Source organism: Schistocerca gregaria, chromosome 4, assembly GCF_023897955.1.
Source record: "Schistocerca gregaria isolate iqSchGreg1 chromosome 4, iqSchGreg1.2, whole genome shotgun sequence".
NCBI classification, from domain to species: domain Eukaryota; kingdom Metazoa; phylum Arthropoda; class Insecta; order Orthoptera; family Acrididae; genus Schistocerca; species Schistocerca gregaria.
This window is the reverse complement of record NC_064923.1, coordinates 732,531,586-732,540,997: the sequence shown is the minus strand read 5'-3', so window position 1 is coordinate 732,540,997 and position 9,412 is coordinate 732,531,586.

Genomic DNA, 9,412 nt, shown 5'->3' with positions numbered 1-9,412 from the left:
TCTTTTGCATGAAATGTACAAAAGAAAAGGGTACTGCTATTTGGAACGTTGACTACCTCAATTGAAAAATATTTAAATTGCTTTAAGATTAGGAAATTTATTTTTTGGGTCTGTAGTATTTTCTGTTTAAAAGCATGAGAAGCTAATTTATTATGTTCCAGAGAACGGATTTAACAGCATATAAAATGGACTGGTAAGAGTGTGAGCCACTGCTGTGTAAGTAGTGGGTTGTTGATTACTCAAGTGTGGGCTCTGCACTTCATGCTAATAAACAATAGTGAAAGTCTCACTGAAATCAATCTGGATAACACTCATGCTACCTGAACCATCTTCAGCTTTTTACACATCAAGAAAGGAACTTTTCTTATTTTTGATAAAACACTGTGCTATACAGAAGTTACACTCAGACATTACAAAACAAATAACAACAGCAATTTTACATTCACCAACAAAGAAAATATAAGCTTTAAGTGATCAAGCGAAACACACATTTCCCCTGCCTCCCTCCCCCCCCCCCCCCCCTCAAATCATCATCATCATCATCATCTAAGACTGATTATGCCTTTCAGCGTTCAGTCTGGAGCATAGTCCCCTTTATAAAATTCCTCCATGATTCCCTATTCCGTGCTAACATTGGTGCCTCTTCTGATGTTAAGCCTATTACTTCAAAATCATTCTTAACCGAATCCAGGTACCTTCTCCTTGGCCTGCCCTGACTTCTCCTACCCTCTACTGCTGATCCCATGAGTCTCTTGGGTAACCATGCTTCTCCCATGCGTGTAACATGACCCCACCATCTAAGCCTGTTCATCCTGACTGCTACATCTATAGAGTTCATTCCCAGTTTTTCTTTGATTTCCTCATTGTGGACACCCTCCTGCCATTGTTCCCATCTACTAGTACCTGCAATCATCCTAGCTACTTTCATATCCGTAACTTTATTGATAAGGTACCCTGAATCCACCTAGCTTTCGCTCCCATACAACAAAGTTGGTTGAAAGATTGAACGGTGCACAGATAACTTAGTCTTGGTACTGACTTCCTTCTTGCAGAAGAGAGCAGATCGTAGCTGAGCACTCACTGCATTAGCTTTACTACACCTCGCTTCCAGTTCTTTCACTATGTTGCCATCCTGTGAGAATACGCATCCTAAGTACTTGAAATTGTCCACCTGTTCTAACTTTGTTCCTCCTATTTGGCACTCAATCCGTTTATATCTCTTTCCCACTGACATTACTTTCGTTTTGGAGATGCTAATCTTCATACCATACTCCTTACATTTCTGATCTAGCTCTGAAATATTACTTTGCAAACTTTCAATCGAATCTGCCATCACAACTAAGTCATCCGCATATGCAAGACTGCTTATTTTGTGTTCACCTATCTTAAACTCACCCAGCCAGTCTATTGTTTTCAACATATGATCCATATATAATATGAACAACAGTGGAGACATGTTGCAGCCTTGTCTTACCCCTGAAACTACTCTGAACCATGAACTCAATGTACCGTCAACTCTAACTGCTGCCTGACTATCCATGTAAAGACCTTTAATTGCTTGCAAAAGTTTGCCTCCTATTCCATAATCTCGTAGAACAGACAATAACTTCCTCCTAGGAACCTGGTCATATGCCTTTTCTAGATCTATAAAGCATAGATACAATTCCCTGTTCCATTCATAACACTTCTCCATTATTTGCCGTAAGCTAAAGATCTGGTCCTGACAACCTCTAAGAGGCCTAAACCCACACTGATTTTCATCCAATTGGTCCTCAACTAATACTCGCACTTTCCTTTCAACAATACCTGAGAAGATTTTACCCACAATGCTGATTAAAGAGATACCTCTGTAGTTGTTACTATCTTTTCTGTTTCCATGTTTAAAGATTGGTGTGATTACTGCTTTTGTCCAGTCTGATGGAACCTGTCCCGACTCCCAGGCCATTTCAATTATCCTGTGTAGCCATTTAAGACCTGACATTCCACTGTATTTGATGAGTTCCGACTTAATTTCATCCACCCTAGCTGCTTTATTGCACTGCAATCTATTGACCATTTTCACCACTTCCTCAAATGTGATCATATCTCCATCATCATTCCTATCCCATTGTACATCGAAATCTGAAACATTACTGATCGTATTTTCACCTACATTGAGCAACTCTTCAAAATATTCCCTCCTTCTGCCCAAGGAATCCACAGGATTCACAAGCAGTTTTCCTGACCTGTCCAAAATACTTGTCATTTCCTTCTTACCTCCCTTTCGAAGACTGCTAATGACACTCCAGAATGGTTTTCCAGCAGCTTGACCCAAAGTCTCCAACTTGTTTCCAAAGTCTTCCCAAGATTTCTTCTTGGATGCTGCAATTATCTGTTTGGCTTTGTTTCTTTCTTCAACATAACTTTCTCTGTCTACCTGAGTTCTAGTATGTAGCCATTTTTGATACGCCTTCTTTTTCCTTTTACAGGCTGCCTTGACTGTGTCATTCCACCATGCTGTTTGCTTCATCCTACCTTTACGCACTACTGTTCCAAGACATTCTTTAGCCACTTCTAGTACTGTGTCCCTGTACCTTGTCCATTCCTTTTCCAATGACTGTAACTGACTACATTCAACTAACTGGTACCTTTCTGAGATTACTGTTTTGTACTTGTGCCTGATTTCCTTATCCTGAAGTTTCTCCACTCTTATCCTCCTACATATGGACCTGACCTCCTGCACTAACGGCCTCACAATACCAATTTTGCTGCAGATTAAATAATGATCAGTGTCATCAAAGAATCCCCTGAATACACGTGTGTCCCTCATAGCCTTCCTGAATTCCTGATCTGTTATTATATAGTCAATGACAGATCTGGTTCCCCTGCCTTCCCAAATATACCGATGAATGTTCTTATGTTTAAAAAAAGGGGCTTGTGATTACTAAGCCCATACTGGCACAGAAATCCAAGAGTTGTTTCCCGTTCTTGTTGGCCTCCATATCCTCTCCAAATTTACCCATAACCTTTTCATACCCTTCTGCCCGATTTCCAATCCTGGCATTAAAATCACCCATGAGCAGAACACTCTAACAACTACATCACTAAGTGCATCATAAAAACTATTCATCTTATCTTGATCTGTCCCTTCACAATGCGAATATACTGACACAATCCTAATTTTCTTGCTAGACACTGTCAAATCTATCCACATCTGTCGTTCGTTTGCATACCTTATTGCAACTACGCTGACGTAAAGCCCGACACCCCATTGTGCTATTCCTGCTTTGACTCCTGACAGGTAGACCTTGTATTCTCCCACTTCCTCTTCTTTCTCACCCCTTACCCGAATGTCACTAACAGCTAAAACATCCAGCCCCATCTTACTTGCAGCCTCTGCCAGCTCTACCTTCTGTCCAGAGTAGCCCCCATTGATAATAATAGCTCCCCATCTCATTACCATTTGTTTGCCGAGTTGTATCTTAGGAGTCCCTGGTTTGTCAGTTAGAGGTGGGACTCCGTCACCTCCAAAGGTCCGAGGCATTTTGCTCTGATTGTTGCCAGCATCATATTTAAAGTACCAGGGAAGCAGGTTGCTAGCCTTACTTGCCCCGAGTCCCATTGAGTTTTACCCCTAACGGTCGAGGGACTAACCGGTGGATTTGGTAGTCTTGGCCGTATGAGCACAAAGGTGACCACAACTCAGAATATGTCTGAGATGCCCAGCCTTATTCCAAAGTAACAGGTATCCCGACTGTCGGGACCACTTACTTGGCCACTCATACGTTGCCCGTGGTTCATGAACTAGGACATGACTACAGGAATCCACACCATGAACCACCCCCCCCCCCCCCAAATAAATAAATAAATTAATTAAATAAAATAAAAAATCCATGGCTTTGCCATCCTAGTCATGAAAATTGAAATTGAAATGTGTTACTCAGTGTCACTTGACATCTTGAACTTATATAAAAATATTCCTATTCATGGAACCATATATATTATAAAAAGTAAATTTTTTCATTACAAACAAGTGAGCATGAATGAACAACGTAGGAAAAGACAGATTGCTACTTACCGTAAAGAAAACACTTTTAAGTTTCAGACAGGCACAGTCAAAAGACAGTTACATAGAGCTTTTGGCCACAGCCTTCATTAGCAAAAGAGAAAAAAACACACCATCCATACACAGCCAAGCACACCTCATGCACATAGCAGCAATCAGGAGGTGGAAGGGAAGGGGAAGGGAAGTGTACAGGTTGGGAGAGAGAGAGAAACTCTATTTTAGTGGAGTGAGCAGGGACTAGATTGCCAACAGGCACAGCATCAGGAGGTGTGGGGCAGGGAGGTGGGGAAAAAAGGAACAAAAAGTGAGAGGTGTGGGGCAAAAATGGGAAGGTGCATTGACAAGGGTGGCAAATAAATGGGGTGGGAGACAAGAGAAGGGAGAAAATAATAGGACAGAGGGGATGGAAACTGCTGGATGGAGGGTGTGGGGAAAAGATGGCCCAGTCATCCCAAAACCATCTCTGCTCCCTCTGCAAGATGTTACTACTGTGCAATCCCTACTTCATCCATCACATCTCTGAAATTGAATCCCTTGCTCTCCAGCATCTGGAGCAGCATTTCAGATACCACCTCCACAAGTTATCCAACCTGCTGACATCCTACTGCCACCTCGGAGCACCACTATCCAACACCCATTGTACCCACGGGGTTCCTCCTCATCCACCCCTCATAGCAGCTAAACCCTGCATCGCTGATCATTTCAAGTTGCTACATCCCCCAAAACTCTCTACCAACTCTCCACCAAATCCAGAGCCAAAACATACCCGTAACACTGTTGTTAACTGTTCCACCAAAACCCTCAGCTCCATAGATGTTTCAGTCCTATCCAAAGGCCTTGCCTTTAGCCCTATACACTAATTTAATCATGTTGGATCTATCAGAGGCCTACTCTCCTTTTCCTGATCCCTGCAATGGAAACACTTCTTTTCTGCCGGTCCCTCCAACCACAACCCCCCAAATTCCATCACTGAACACTTCCTTTTCCAGTTCATAGCCCTATCGAACCATGAACCTCACTCCCCCTGCCCCAACCTAACCACTCACTGGTCACCTTCCAAGAATTCCTTACCTCCAACTTGGCCTCACCATCCTTTCCCAAGTCCCTTCCTCAGAACACCAACCTTCTAGTAGAAGAAAGAACAACCATACACAACCTCAAAACAAATCCTGGCCTAATCATCTTACCTGCAGACAAAGCTTCCACCACTGTTGTTTTGAATTGGAGTGACTACATGGCAGAAGGCCTTTGCCAATTATCTGACTCTTTCACCTATAAAATATGTCTACTAATGTGATCCCCTCCCAGAAATCCAACACAACCTCCAGTCCTTGCTTAAAGCCTTATGTTCTTCCCAGAACCTCTCTCCATTTCCCTCCTCACTCCAATGACATCATGCACACACATCTTCTACATGCTCCCAAAAATCCACAAACCTAACAATCCTGGACGTCCCATTGTGTCTGGTTACTGTGTCCCCACTGGAAGAATTTCGGTCTTCACTGACCAACATCTCTAACCAATTGCCTGTAGTCTAGCCTACCACATCAAAGACCACTTCCTTTACCAACTCTCCACCATCCCTATCCCTTTACCTCCTGAATCCCTACTATTCACTGTTGATGCCACCTCCCTCTACACCAACATCCCCCATGCCTGTGGTCTTACCACTATTGAACACTACTTTTCCCAATGTCCCTTGGATTCCAAATCCATCACCTCATTCCCCATAATCCTTTGAAGGGAAGATATATAAACAAATCTGCAGCACAGCTGTGGAAACTCGCATAGCACCCTCCTATGTCGACCTTTTTATGGGCCATCTAGTGGAAACATTCCTAGCCTCCCAAAACACCGAACCCCTAGTTGGTTCAGGGTCATTTGCGATATCTATATGATCTGGACTTGGAGCCAAGACACCCTGTCTTTGGTCCTTCACAACCTCAACACCTTCTCTCCTATCCACTTCTTGTGGTTCTCCTCAACACAGTGTGCCACCTTCCTAGTCATTTACCTCCCACTCTCTGATCGCTCCAGCCGCACCTCTGTCCACATTAAATCCAGCAAACACCATCAGCACCTTCATTTCGAGAGCTGTCATCCCTTTCACACCAAAAAATCCCTCCCATATCGCCTGGACACCTGGGGATGGCGTATCTGCAGTGACAAGGGCTTCCTTGCTCAGTATGCTGAGGGTCTCACCAAGGACTCGCAGATTTCACTATCCTCCAGACCTCATCCTCAGACACATATCCTGTGCCATTTCCCCTTACACCACCAATCCTCCCACCTCCCCCTTAAGAACCAGCCCAAAAGGAGAGTCCCCTTCGTCACCCAGTACCACCCTGGACAGGAACAACTGAACCACATCCTTCACAAGGGCTTTGATTACCTAACATCGTGCCCTGAAATGAGGGACATCCTACTCAAGCTACTTCCCACCTCTCAAAGCAGTGTTCCAACATACACCCAACCTCCACTACACCCCTGTCCATCCCTATGCTGCTTCCAATTCCAACCCTTTGCCACAAGTATCTTATCTCTGTGGAAGACCGAGATGCACAACCTGTCCAATCCATCCACCCAGCACTTCTTGTCCCAGTCCTGTCACAGGTTTATGCTAGCCCATCAAGGGCTGGCCCATCTGTGAAAGATGTCATGTCATTTACCAGCTCTGCTGCAAACATTGCACAGCTTTTTATATGGTAGGACTACCAACCAGCTGTCCATCAGGATGAATGGCCACTGTCAAACTGCGGCCAAGAGCTAATTGGACCACCCTGTGGCACAACATGCACATGAACATAATGAACTTGACTTTAATGGCTGCTACACTACCCAAGCCATCTGTATCCTTCCCTCCACCACCAGCTTTTCTGATCTGCGCAGATGGGAGTTATCCCTATAACAAATTCTCCACTGCCTTAATTATCCCTGCCTCAACCTATGGTAACATACTGTCTCCACATTAATCAACCAACAGTTTCCACCCACTCTGTCCTATCATCTCCTCCCCATCCTTGTCTCCCACCTTGATTATTTGTGGTCCTTTGCCAATGCACCTGCCTCTCTTTCCCTGCTCCTTTCCTTTTCCCCCCCCCCCCACCTCTCCGACACTGTGCCTGTTGGCATTCTAGATCCTGCACACTCCGCCAGACAGCATTTGTCTCTCTCCCCACCCCATACACTATTATTCCTTTCCCACCCCCGTCCAGATTGCTGCTTGCATCCCACACTGTAGTTGCATTCTGACCTGAGATGCTGGAGTTGGTACTCATGTGAGCATGAGGTGTGCTTGCCTGTGTATGAATAGTGTGTGTTTCTCTTTTGCTAATGAAGGCTTTGGCTGAAAACTTTATAAGTATGCCTCTTAATTGTGCTTGTCAGCAACTTAACATGACTTCTTTACAGTAAGCAGCAATCGATCTTTTCCTAAATTGTTGATTTCCCTATCTGGAGTTTCATTGTTTGAGCATGAATGAACCACTTGAAATACGTGAACTTACAGTTGTTCTATGATGTTTTTAAATTTAATGGAAAAATCTGTAGATAGCAAGAATGGCTGGCAATAGGAAACAAGACTTGCAAGCATTCTCTCTTAAATTTTTCTGAATCTCACAGGCCAGTTTTTTAAAAGATGCCCTTTCATCAAAGAACCATTTCCATCCCCCCCCCCCCCCCCCATTTGCTTCAGCTGGTCCTATTCAACCCAACAAGCCACCTTCCTAGATGTTGACCTCCACTTCAAAGATGGCTACATCAGTACCTCTGTGCATATCAAACAACTAACCACTAGCAATATCTCCACTTCATCAGCTGCCACGCATTCCACACCAAAAAGTCGCTTCCATACAGCCTAGCTACCTGTGGCTGTCGCATCTGCAGTGATGAGCAGTCTTTCTCGAAATATGCCGAGGGCCTCACTGAGGCCTTTACAGACCTTAATTAACCTCCCAACCTTGTCCAAAACAAATTGCTCATGCCTTATCTTTCCAGGTACCCACCACCTCCCAAAGCCTCACTGTCCAGCCACAGAGGAGCATTCCCCTCGTGACTCAGTACCACCCAGGACTGGAGCAAATGAATTACATTCTCTGCCAGTGTTTCAACTACATCTTGCTGTGCCTTGACATGAGAAATGTCCTGCCCACTACCTTCCACAGTGATATTGCACCATTCACTGAACCTACACAATATACTCGTCCATCCCCACACAACCCCTGCTTCCCACCCATTACCTCAAAGCTCACCAGGTGGTGGAATGTAGGTAACCAGTACATGGTAGTAGATCGTACTGACTCACTAACAATGCACATATATTCACTAAGTTGTACATCCGTCTTTCACATATGGACTATTACCATATTTCACAGACTATAAGACACTATAGACTATAAGCCGCACCTTAACTTTTAAGCAGTCTTTTTTTAAAAAAAAAAAAAATACATTTTCATCATTTTTGTAATCAGATTGCACAGCCAGACCAAAAAAGAATTCTTAGTTTATAGACCTTTAAAATTGCCAAAAATCATCATCTGGACTTTCTTCTTCTTCTTCTTCTTCACCTCCTCCTCTTCATCGTCATCATTGTCCTCCTCGTATGTAAGATGGTCTTCACTGCCATTGAGAGTCTTACTTGCACCGCACTTCTTGAAAGATTTAAAAATAATATCATCTCTCACTCTAGACCGGGACTGTTTCATCCACTGCTGACACCCTTGTCTGAATGTAGGTCATTTTACAGTTCCCTTCAGTGTGAATTCATGCTGGGGTTCATACATTATACTTTGTTCCATTCCTTTCTCATATACACTTTAAATGATTTATTTATTGAGACGACATGAGACTGCAATTGTGAAGTCAGTCCTATTTGAATAACAGCAAGCTCTGTATTTCCCGGTTTCAATTTCTTTTTCAAATGACTACTAAAATGATCTAGCACAAGAAGAGAACTCTTCTTCAATGAAGCACCTTTCCTTCTCTTCTGTACTCTGTTAATCTATAATTTCATACCAGCTTCATCCATGCAGCCCTTGTCATGCATGTGAACAATACCTGGTGGTATTTCAGAAGGTTTTGGCATTGTTCTGCACTTAAAAATGATCACTTTAGTATCGTCAGCACAACGTTGAAGGACAACAATGTAATGCATTTTTTTCATGTCCAATTGTTTTTATTGTTACAATATTATGAAAGGATAGTTACGACTCACCATATAGTAGAGATGCCGAGTCTCAAATGGGCGCAATAAAAACAATGTCAGAAAGTGAGCTTTTGGCCAACAAGGCCTTTGTCGAAAACAGACAAAACGCAACTATCATTTTCATAACATGGTTCCATTCCACCCTGGATTTTCCATTGTTTCTT